The sequence below is a fragment of the Amblyomma mixtum genome, chromosome 5 (genome assembly GCF_055824585.1).
Source record: "Amblyomma mixtum isolate Tamu chromosome 5, ASM5582458v1, whole genome shotgun sequence".
Lineage (NCBI taxonomy): Eukaryota > Metazoa > Arthropoda > Arachnida > Ixodida > Ixodidae > Amblyomma > Amblyomma mixtum.
Genome location: NC_143016.1, coordinates 163691376 through 163704371, shown reverse-complemented (window position 1 = coordinate 163704371; position 12996 = coordinate 163691376).

Genomic DNA, 12996 nt, shown 5'->3' with positions numbered 1-12996 from the left:
AGCCGTAGTGGCATGGTAGGCGCGGTAGCCTGGGACAGTGCGGGCGGTCCAAGTCTTCTGGAGAAGGAGAAAATGAGGTAGGGAGGGGCGGGTGAGTAGATACTGGTGGAGGGGGGTCTCATTGTGGCAAAAATTTCGGCAGTTCCAGTGCACAATCTCTAGGTCCTCGCCAAACGCCATTATGATAGGGAGAGCTAGAGGCTCGTGAGGGCACGCGTTCCTTCTTTTTGGCCGGGGGCAGTGACTCGTGGACCGATTGAAGCATAGAAGTGAGGGATTCCAATTGCTTTGATTGTGCTTGAAGTGTGGTAAGAATCTGGAGAACCGAAGTTTCCAGCTTAACCAAGCGAGTGTGATGTGCCTGTGTGGTGGTTTCGACAAGGTCAGCCAAAGGGCGACCTGGTCGCTGGAGGAGGGAGTGGTGAACGTGGCAAGGTGCTCATTTAGCTTGCTAAGCTGAGAGGTAAGAGAGCAGGTAGTTGTCTGAAGAGTTTAAGTCAAGGAATGTATCTGCTGTTGCAGATCGTGGGAAATGCGCTGCAGCTCTCGCTGCTGGCGTTCCAGCATTGCGAGCCGGAGGTCGAAGGAGCGGCTCTCGTCAGCCAAGGATGGAGAGGGTGGTGTAGTGGAAGAGAGGGACGCTGGCACCGGGGATCCTTTAATTATGGGGGCGTAGGAGCCTGCCGGTGATGTGATCGGAGCTGATGGAGGTTCATGATTAGAGGAGGAGGAGGGGGTGGTGGGTTGAGTGGGCCGGTGCAAAGCTAGGCGTCGGAGGTACGTAGCTTTGGTTTGCAGGTTTATGGGGACGGCACCGGAAGGCAACGTGTTTGAATTATACAAAGTGGGGGATGACGGTACGAGCGAAAGTTATGAGCACCGACTGAATGGATCACATTATGCGAGCAGCGAGAATATCTGTTTTGAAAGATTTGAAATCATACATGAGCTCATCAGGAGCGAAGTGACCAGCGACGTTTTGGATGACGCCGAGGAATGAGATGGGAGGATGAGCGGCATAAGTTTTGATGCTGACAGGCTTACCGTGAAGGTGCGTAATAGAAAGTAGGAAGTGGGCGGTGAGAGGAGAACAAGTTTTTAAAAACACAAGGCTTTGGGCTGGCTTGGCCTTAAGGGTGTGATGCCTGCACTGGTCTTGGAGGAAAGTTGTGCAGCGGAGGTGATTGCGGCAAGCACGTCCTAGAAAGGCAGCTATAGAGGCAGGGTAGTGGCCATGGCCGATATTGCTGTGCTTCCTTCTCATAAACAATTATTACTAGTAAAGAATCATTGAGCCTTGAGTCAGGAAAGATCACTCTACATTCAAACTGCCACATTCAACAGATTAACAGTAATATTCCACGCCACATATGCATACAGTGTCGCTTTACTGGGGCACTTAGTAGTAAAGGAAAAAAAATCCTTCAGTGCTCGAAATGTATGAGGTAGAGATATGTCTGCGCACAGGATAGCATTACAAATTTTGACACTACAAAACCGGAGACATCAATGATCATAATGATTGTTAGATATTGAAAGTAAGTGCTTTCCATGAGCGGCTCAACGAAAACTTTACGGAGGGGACTTGTGTGAAACGAAAGGAAAGGTGCTGGGGTTGCACATAACATTGTTTACAAAATTTGCTGAACGATAGTCTCTTAGGTTAGTTAGAGGCATAATATTATTTCGTTTAAATAAAGGCCGCGATGGAGTTCTAAGTGCCCCGCCACGATGGCTCAGTGCTTACGGCGCTCGGCTGCTGGCCCGAAAGACGGGATCGATCCCGGCCGCGGCGGTCGAATTTCGATGGGGGTGAAATTCTAGACGCCCATGTACTGCGCGATGTCAGTGCACGTTCAAGAACCCCATGAGGTCGAAATTTCCGCAGCCCTTCACTACGGCGTCTCTCGTAGCCTGAGTCGCTTTGGGACGTTAAACCCCAGTAAACCAATGAACCAAACCAAACCAACAACATTTTACACAGGGCATCAATGTGCTAGTTATCGTTATCTAAGGTCCCTCCTAAGTATGTGATTGTGTCAACCCGCTGCAATTCATGTTCTCAAATATGCAAGCTGCAGGCTGATATGCACGCAGGTTTATGCGGTGATTTGAAAGTCATATATTTCGTTTTTTCATTATTTAGTGATGGATGGTTAGATCAGAACGTGGTTTTAATGCATTGAAGCTCCTTATTAAGCGCGATTATACTATCCTCTATTGATTTGGCCGTAACTGTCATAGCCGTGTCGTCCGCATACATCATGACATGTGGTTTCTCTGCATACACAGGAGGCTCATTCATGTAAAGGGAGAAAAAGAATATGTCCCACAGCCGAGCATTGCGGAATAACCGCGCGCACCGTTAGCAAATTTGAGGCATTGTCAATTTGGACCCTTTGGGAGCGATCGCATATATAACTTCTTAGACAGTGCAAGGCCAAACTACTGAAACCATGTCTTTGAGCCGCCGCGGTGGCCCAGCGGTTATGGTGCTCGGCTGCTGACCCGAAAGACGCGGGTTCGATCCCGGCCGCGGCGGCTGGAATTTCTTTGGAGGAGAAATTCTAGAGGCCCGTGTACTGTGCGATGTCAGTGCACGTTAAAGAACCCCAGGTGGTCGAAATTTCCGGAGCCCTTCACTACGGCGTCTCTCATAGCCTCAGTCGCTTTGGGACGTTAAACCCCATAAAAACCAAAAACCAAACATGTCTTTGAAGTTCTTTGGACAGAATATAATGGTTCACAGTGTCTAAAGCTTTTTGTTGTATCTAGGAACGCGCCTACTGCTACAAAATTTATATTCAGTGCGTCATTGATGACTTCGGATAGGGACAAGATTGCAGTAGTAGTAGACCTTGGCTCCTGAAAGCCGTGTTATCAGTGCTAAGAATGGCATATTTCTTCAAAAAGTTCTTAATACGTTTGGCAAGCAGCTTCTCGAAAAGTGTGTTAAAAGAACTTGGAACAGAAATTGGTCGGTAATTGCTTAGATTACCGGAATTTCGATTTTTTATACTGAGGCGACTTTTCCTATACCTTCAATGCATCCGGGTATGCGGCGCTATAAAAGGGCTTGTTATATCAGGAAACCATAAGTAGGCCTTGAACTTCAATATTGTTTTCCAATAACTGCACAGCAATTCCTTCTAGTCCGCGTGCTTTTCCCATCTCCAGTTGCATAGCCACTGATATGGCAGGTTATGTCATCATATCTAATTCTGGATTCCTGCCATGGAGGAAGAAAATCGGGCTCCCCACTGTGTGCCTTGGAGATCACATTCTGAGCTATGGAGCAAAAATGGCTGTTAAATTTATCTGTCATGTGGGATGTACTTGGGGAAGTCTTTTGACGGTAGTACCCCTTTTGCTCCTACTGGCTTAATGATAGAATTTAAAATTTTCCATACTTTCTTGGTATTTCAAGCATTAGCATTAGTTTTAAGTGGTAATAATGCGTTTTCAGAAAACACATCAACGCAAGGGCTCTATTCCTGTGAGTTCTGTATTGAGCTGCGTAATCATCATTTCCCCTGTTCCGTTTCATTTTGGTATCCCAATACTCGCGTTGCTTTATGTCATTAAGTACAGAAGAAGTCATCCGATGGAAAATTTGCATCGTCGAATAGTTTAATCTTTTAGTAACTCTGCATTCAATTATTAAACCTTTAGGGACCAAGCAAAATCTTACGGAGGTATTATCTTCATTTTAGCACATATAAAGAAAAGCGGATTACTGCAATTTTGTCACAATTGATTCATTTGTTCCGAAGTTACACAGGTGTACTTTTTTATTGTACGCAGAATTCTCCCTATAGCACATGTGGCTACTTCACTCCAGTCCTACTTGGTGGCAGGAGTTTTCTTAATACGTTCCTGATTTTTACGCAGGGTAATTAACACTCCTTGCAGGCCCTCATGAATCTTTTCTTGCTTAGTGGCACCGCAGTTATTATAATTTGCGCGAGAAGCTTTCTCCTTTTCAAAGAAGCATCAGACACGATTGAGCCAGAGTGTCTGCGAACAGCTGGTTGCTGCATGTCAAGGCGTAGGTAATAACGTGTAACGTTCTTACCAACGCCAAAATAGTCAGCAGGCTCGTCTCTAGCAATTTCGCAATTTGTTCAGGCGTTCACAGTTACAAAGTCCAGCTTTTTTATCAACAGCCACTCCCCCTTTTTTTTCCCCGATGCCGATGTAGTAGGAGTTGATGCCTTGATCCGAAAGGTCTACACCTGCCATACCACTGCTGTACAAGGAAAGGACTTTTGACTTACAAAAGTCTTGTTTTTCGTGCGTTTTACGCAATCACCACGTTACAAAACATGTAGGCTCAATGCAGTTGCAGCTGCAGGCCATTGTGACGACACTGATGTTCTTAGACTTCAATAAAAGCACGTAACCTACACTATTGAAGCAAGAACCCATTTTTTTCCTGGCTTCTTCTATTACGTTGCTTTCTCTTGGCAAGGTGGATATTTGCTAAACCCGTTTAGGCGTAAGGTTCCTAGCCTGCAATTCTCTCCAACAGAGCGTTGGTAAAAAAAAATGGCAGAAAAGAAGAAATGGTCACTATGCGTTGGAAACATTTCAGGCAATGACCGCGCAACACGCGCTTCCAAAAGTTTTTAAGGCAAAAGCCTTTAATGCCTCTTTCTTGTCGACAGAAGGCTGTCAGCAGACGCTTATGGGGTTTCACGCCTTTGAATGGTGGCCCCCGAGATAGGTGAAACAGTTACTGCGTAATTTCTTTTCTTCAAATACGATTTTCGTTTCCTTCATTACGGCCCCTTCTCTTTCTTCTTTCACTCCCACTTTCCTCTACAAACGGATGACGGGTGTCCACCGAGATATGTGAGACAGCTACTACGTAATTTTCTTTCCTCAAATACAATTTTCATTTTCTTCATTACGGCCCCTCTTTCTTCTTTCCCTCCCACTTCCTCCCTTCATGTACGGTTCGGGAGATTCAAAGCACGAATTATTTACTTTCGTCTTTCGTGTTGCCCTATACTTAAAACTATCATATGTACATAAACGCGGCGGCGACAAGCTGCCAGTGACTGCCGGTCCAGTTCATGAGAAACAAACAAGTGTTGCTCGTAATGCGGGTTGGGGATGTAATATAGTTATGGAAACCGAATGAAGAGAGAAGGTTAGAATAGTCGCTATGATGTGCACCCACTGTATCAACGTTCATATTCCCAGTAATAATAGCGTTTTTGAGCACTTAGTTATATTTATGAATACAGTTTTAAGGTCACTTAAGAAGATGGTGCGATTATTAACCGGTGCTCGGTAAGCTAAACCAATCATTACATTGTCAATTTCCCAAAGTTTGCCTCTGTAGCATGGTTTGTTCCGTTAACAATATTAGGGCATTCTTTAAAACTTACACAGTTTTTAAAGTAAAGGTCGATGCCACCATCCGTATTTCTGGCACAACGAGGGCTTGACAGAAATACATAGTTCGGTATATTAATACATGCATTTGGAAATATCCAAGTTTCTGAGACTCCAATTACATCATATATATTTTCTTGTTGAGCTAGAAACGAGCAAAGGAACCCGAAGTTTTTTTTATGCTCTCCTGATATCGCAGTGCAGTACGGAGCGAGTACATTTCAAGTCACAGAAGTTATCAACTTCATCAGTCGTGAGAAGTTTAACATCTTTATGTTAGCTTGTCAAGGTCGGTTGCCGGGATTAATCTATCTTGTCAAAGTCGGCGGCCGTGACGATGTGGTGTATTTTGGGGTATCTGTCTTTCACATGAGAATTTTACCTCTAGAAGCCAAGGCATACTTCCAGTTGTGTTCTTTCTTTGCGGTGATAGCCTTTGAAAGCAACAGCTTATTCTCGGAAGGAAGATGTTAATTTACAAACAAAGCTGCTGTGCCGGCCAAGCCTACATATGAAGTAAGCATTCTTTTCACTGTGGCTTTGATAATGGGTAATTATTCGCGTAATTACTCTATGCAGAGAAATTATGGAATAAAAAGCACAAGAAAAACCACATACCGCAGGTGGGGTCAGAGCCAACCTCCTGCAAATTTCGCGTGCCGTGCTCAGCCAACTGAGCTACGGCCGCCACTCAACAACTTCCCGGAATATTTATGTTCAATGTGACCTAACCGTGAGTGTGCTCACCAACGACACCATTGTGCACAGCGGTGTAAGTAGCACATGCTGTACAACCACAAGTGTCACGTTCGACGTGATTGAACGGCGAGGACGAACGCTGTGCGAGAACCCTCCTACAATACCAATGGCACCACGGCTGCCAGAACCGAGACCTTATAAGTGATTGAGCAAACAATGGTTGGAAAATGATTTGCTCGATCGTTATCAACACCGCAAGTAAAAGAAAGCTAGAACAGTTATGCTCTCCTTTGTTTGGAATGCTGGCTTCCGCAATTTCAAAGCCATAATATGAAAGATTTGCAAAAACGATCATGGCAAACTTACCAGCCTTTACACAATAACGCAAGTAAGAGGACTACTTTCGTATCCCTGCGCGCAAGCTATGTGCGGGGTGCTATGTCTGACAGTATACAACGATTCTCCTAATTTGAAACTTCGGTCGCCAATCATAGAAACTGATTGGTTGTCGTAAATGTGTCTTGTGCTCACAATATGGGCATGCAAGTGCAAAGTATACCAAAAAAAAACGAAAAACGTTAGATTAACATCAAATGTAAAGCCAGGTAGATAAAGAAGAAGAAGACCAAGACTCTGGACATGCCAATCCCCCGCAGTGGGTACGCGCACTTATCTAGAGGACAACAACAACAACAACATAATGGACGGCATCCGCCAAACCAGGAGCACCGTTGGGGCCCCAGCAGCACCAAGCATTCCGCGAAGAAATGACGGAAGGCATGTCTTGTTTCTGACCTGCGTCTTCGCGGCTGCGGCGTTGGCCGCTGGCGCCATTGCAACTGCGGGTGTCTACCTTTGGAGATACCCCAGACACGAGGACGGACCATCATTCTGCTGCCCACATATTATGCAAGAACTGGCCTTGTACGCAAACACCAGCATAAACCCTTGTAAGGATTTCTTTGCCTTCGTTTGCAGCCGCTACATCGTCGACAAACAAGGGCAGGGAAAGGACGCCATCAGTGACCTCACGCGTTCCTTGATTACCGGTGCCCCATCTGAGGGCATACCCATGGGTAAGGCCGGACACTTCCTCACGTCTTACTACAGGGCCTGCGTGGAGACCGTTCCGCACACCGAAGCGCTTTTCCGGTCGCTCGCTGGCGCTCTCGTTAGCCATTCGCGGAAGAGTTTGGAAGCGATGGACCCCAAGAAGGCTCTTGTCTACATTTTCAGGGCGTCCATTAAGTATAATCTGGAATCAGCAATTCAAGCGATCATCAAACAAACCAGTTCGACGATATCCCTCAAAATTAGTACAATTTGTGAAAACGAGCACTACTTCCTTCATGCTATGGCTGCAGTGACAGACATCCTGAATGTACGTGCAAATACTTCGGTAGCTCCGGATGTCGCTTTTGCCTTTCGCCGCAAAATTTGCGACGAATTATCGGCCTTAAACCGCGAGACGAGGAGGTTTGCAACAAAAAGTGACAAATTGGCCTTTGACAAAGAAGTGTGGAATATCACTGAACTGGATGCCGGCCTGAAGGAAGGCGGTTACTCACTGGAGCACACAAGATTCATCGACGTGGTAGGAGTCCGCGAAATTCGTCTCATTCACGACCAGTTTTCCTCTGCAAAAGCAAACGGAACGGCTCTTGTGATGAGAGCCGCCTTTCTTGTGTGGCACAGCGTCATCCGCGGGGTAGGTCCATTCAACCTTGAGCCTACGAAGCCACTGCCGACCATTTTCGACGGCTGCTTGGAAAGCGTGTCTTTATTCTATGAAGTCTGGTACACGTTTGCCGCTGAATCATTTACCAGCCGCGAAAGGGACGCTGAGGCAAGGACTCTATTCACCGCTGTTAAACGCGCCGTGCACGCGGACTGTCAGGCAAGCCGCCTCTTTGATGATCAAGATTCGGAACGCCTGCACAGCTTCTTCAACAACCTGGTCCTGGTCACACCCACTGAGGCGAGCCAAACTTCAGTCACGGTTCCAGATGCCACGAGTGACTTTGGTGAGAGTGTGCTGAGAGCAGTTTTGTACGACTTTGATGTTGCCCAGCTGCGGGAGGCGGCCCTCAAGAACACGCAACACACAGAGTACCACGATATTATATTTTTGGGAGACCAGCAATTACTCGTATCGGCCTCTATTTACGCGTCCATTAATGCCAGCTCTGGTAAACATGAGCTGCCTAACAACGCTCTTTTGGGCCGTTTGTTGGCAGAAAGCATGTGGCACATGGCTCTCACCGGTATTCAATGGAGCGCGGCAACCCACACCAACATCAACCGCTTTAAAACTTGTCTTCTAGAGAACTACCCCGGCGACAACCAAATCGAACCCAGTGACGATGTGCTTGTCGCTGTGCTGGGCCTATCCTCAGTTCTGAAGGTTCTCAGCAAGTCCGAGTGGTACACTGTCCGGCCCGCGTGGAGCCTGTGGCGTATTTCAGACGCTCAGTTTTTCTTCATGCTGAGTACCTTCTACCGGTGCCCAGGTGACTGGTGGCCCGAGACTGCGCTCATCGTCAATGCATCAATGCTCTACAGCGAGGACTTCAGAAATGCATTCAGTTGCCCAAAGGGCGATCCTATGGTGAGGACTCGTGATTGCTTCCTCCGAACGCTGCCTCGAGGTTCAAGACTGCGCATGGTGGAACTGCTTTCATGAACACAGCAGCGGGCAGTGCGTAGTGCGCTGATGAGTGCCGATTTTCTTGTATGTCATTCTTGCTGTTTATTCATGTAGCCCGTTTTTTACGACAACCTGAAAATGAGTTATAGCACGGCAACAGGTTGTACTTGATTGCAAGCACCTTACACAGCAGATAATTTTCGAACTAACGGATATTCTCGTCTGAAAAGACTCCAGGACATTTCCTTCACTTTTTTGCTTTTTAGAGGCAGTTCCCAGTGCTACCGCTCAACGCTTTTAACGTAATCGTCATGACTTGGTGCCTATTCGAGAGCATAACTGTCGTGGGTTTTCTTTTTCGAAGGCAAAGCATTAGTTATTTTCGTGAAAGTTCGGATATGTGTACACTGGCCTCAAGCTGAAAAATTCCTCTTGACATATTGGTTCTGACCTTGCTCTGTTAAATTAGCTTGCGGGAGTGGGGTGCGTCTAGTAACTGGTTTGCTTGTACGAAAAGTACATGTGTACTGAGAGAACAGCTTGTAAGTATTCGTGTTGTTAATATCATACGTCGAAATGACGCGTACCTATAGTGAGGACTTAGCCAGTGTTTGGTTCTTAACACGTTTGCTGCGTAGCCCCTTATCATAGTTTTGATCTCTTTGCGTCGTGGCCACCGTCGAAGATATTAGGTGAGGACACAGCGGCCCACGCCGCTCTCAGATAAAATCCCCTAGTGTCCAGAAGTGCGACGAGATGGCTGCTCCCTCAGCGGCCCGGGCCGTTGTGGGAGGCAATGCTTTTCTGTGGCGAATGCGCATTTTGTGAATGCCATTTTCCCGAAACCTGTTGCCGATGAAAAGAAGAAAAGACTTATGCCGCTTTGTTTCTGTACCACATCGTTGCCAACTGCATTTTTATGAAGCAGCGGCTTCGCGCTGGTTTAGTTGAAGGCGAAGGCGATGAGTTGTGGCGAGTTTTTTTAACCTACTACAAGAATAATTGCCGGCGCCCTGATAACTGAGCATGTAACCATCGCTCGTCTTTTTTGTTCTCTTGAATTTGTCTTGTTGGTTTCTGCGTTGGTTGGCGCGTTCATTCGTTCGCCTGCTCCGCGTCCTGCTCGTTGTTTCGCTAGTTAGCTCGTTAGTTCCTTCTTTAAATAATTGTAGCATTTGCTTTTGTGCGCGCCGCACGTTCGTACTTCCATGCACTTGCTTATTATACCATTCGTTTACTCAGTCGTATGCTTGGCTTGCTCTTGATTTGTCCGCTCGTCTGATTGTGTATTTTTCGACTTTCTCCCGATAGCTCATTCAAGCACGCACATGTTTTACGGTATGTTTTTAGCAGTCCCCTTGCTTTAATTTGCGCTAACTAAAAGTGCAACAACTATGGTTCCAGAGCGCCTACTGTAAAATAACTATGTCCCACTCGTCGGGAGATATGCTGCCCACTCCACCATATTGCAACATCAAGGGCACCATTAAGCTTCTACGCGCTGCTCTGTAAGGCATAATGAACGATTAACCTTAACAGTATTAACACGCCAATAACATATTATTCTGCTCCTCGCTTCTGCCACTGATGCCAGGGTGCTCTCAAACTTTGACTGTGCCACAGTTTGCAGTAGCAAGATGAATGTAATGAATTTTATTTACTTTTTGCTACACATTTCATTCGTACCACACTTAATTGCGCGCCACTGTTTCCTTACTGAATTTTGCTGGTCTTGCCTTTCCGACAGGTGCCACTAACTCGCCGCGCTGCATATAAGTATTTTTTCTTATACTTACCAAGGCAGTATTATCGCTCACATCTTACTGGCGGATACTTGGGAACGGCAACCCCGAAATACTTTTTATTCGTAATCAGGAGCTATTGCTAGCAATGTATGCGATCAGGACAGTTACATTGTACAGTCTACCAAAGCGTTTGCTCATTGTCGCTCGGTTGGTAATGGTTTCAGTGAGTTCAAGCAAAACAATGAAAATAAAACACCGTGATTGCACTGAAAGCCACTTGCGGTTTTCAACAAAGCACTTGCGGCCCATTGCTGCAGTTTACCGACCACCACCGGGCCGCTGGGGAAGCACTGGCGTAAAACCGCACCGCCGTGGACCGCGTTCGGCGATGCTGCTGATGACGCCGCAAGGAACAGTTCATGCCATGCGAACGGCTTTTTTGACGTAAACGAGCCGTGCGATATCTGCATGGTTGCTATCGTAACGAGATGTTTCATTTATGTTTTCTTTCTTCGGACGAAGTTTGCCCGCTTTATGGACACTGGCGCTGCGATCAGCGGCCCGGTTCGGATGACGCGGCTGGTACTTTATCAGGCCGCTTGCGGCCAGTACGCCGCCCGCGCAGTGTCCTCCCGACGGTGGAAGATATATAGGTGAGGACACAGCGGCCCGCGCCGCTCTCAGATAAAGTCCCCTAGTTTCTAGAAGTGCCACGAGATGGCTGTTCGCTCAGCGGCCCGGCCGTTGTGGAAGGCAATGCTTTTCTATGGGGAATGCGCGTTTTGTGAATGCCATTTTTCCGAAACCTGTTGGCCATAAAAAGAAGAAACCACTTTTACCGCTTTGCTTCTGTACCACTTCGTTGCCAACTGCATTTTTATGAAGCAGCGGCTTCGCGCTAGTTTAGTTGAAGGCCTTGAAGAAGGTGATGAGTTCTGGCGGGTTTTTTGAACCTACAACAATAATTGCCGGCGCCCTGATAACCGAGCATGTAACCATCACTCGTCTGTTTTGTTCTCTTGAATTTGGCTCGTTGGTTCGTGCGTTGGTTGGCCCGTTTATTCGTTCGCCTGCTCCGCGCCCTGCTCGCTGTTTCGCTAGTTAGCTGGTTAGTTCGTTCTTTAAATAACTGTAGCATTTGCCTTCGCGCGCCGCTCGTTCGTACTTCCATGCACTTGCTTATTGTACCATTCGTTTACTCGGTCGTTTGCTTGCTCTTGATTTGTCCGCTCGTCTGGATGTGTTTTTTTCGACTTTCTCCCGATAGCGCATTCAGGCACGCACATGTTTTACGCTATGTTTTTGCAGTCCCCTTGCTTTAATTTGCGCTAACTAAAAGTGCAACAACTATGGTTCCAGAGCGCCTACTGTAAAATAACTATGTCCCACTCGTCGGGAGATATGCTGCCCACTCCACCATATTGCAACATCAAGGGCACCATTAAACTTCTACTCATTGCTCTGTAAGGCATAAGGAATGATTAACCGTAACAGTATTAACACGCCAATAACATATTATTCTGGTCTTCGCTTCTGCCACTGATGCAAGGGTGCTCTCAAACTTTGTGCCACAGTTCACAGTAGGAAGATGAATGTAATGAATTTTATTTACATTTTGCTACACATTTCATTTAATAAGAACGGTAAACTGGGCTAGTTGGTAGGAATTCATACTGAAAACTGCGCAAAAAACGAAGACACAGAACGAGAAGGCACGACACGGGTATATTTCATTTTTACCACACTTTACTGCACGTTACTGTTTCGTTACTGAATTTTTCTGGTCTTGCTTTTCCGACCCATGCCACTAACTCGTCGCACTGCATACAAGTATTTTTTCGTATACTACAAAGGCAATATTATTGCTCACATCTTACTGGCCGATACTTGGGAACGGCAACCCCGAAATACTTTTTTTCGTAATCAGGAGCTATTGCTAACAATGAATGCGATCAGAACAGTTACACTGTACAATTTACCAAAGCGTTTACTCATTGTCGCTCGGTAGGTAACGGTTTAAGTGAGTTGAAGCAAAACAATGAAAATAAAACACCGTGTTTGCACTGAAAGCCACTTGCGGTTTTCAACAAAGTGCTTTTGGCCCATTGCTGCAGTTTACCGACCACCACCGTGCCGCTGGGGAAGCACTGGCGTAAAACCGCACCGCCATGGACCGCGCTCAGGTTGCTTAAAGTGCCACGATGATACTGCTGATGACAGCGCAAGGAACAGTTCATGCCATGCGAACGGCATTTGCGACGTAAACGAACCGTGCGGTATCTGCATGGTTGCTATCGCAACGAGATAGTTCATTTATGTTTTCATTCTTCGGGCGAAGTTTGCCCGCTTCATCGACACTGGCGCTGCGATCAGCGGCCCGGTTAGGATGACGCGGCTGGTACTTTATCTGGCCGCTTGCGGCCAGTGCGCCGCCCGCGCAGTGTCCTCACCTATATATCTTGTCGTGGCCCACCGGTGAGTCATCTGATGCTTCCCTCGGGT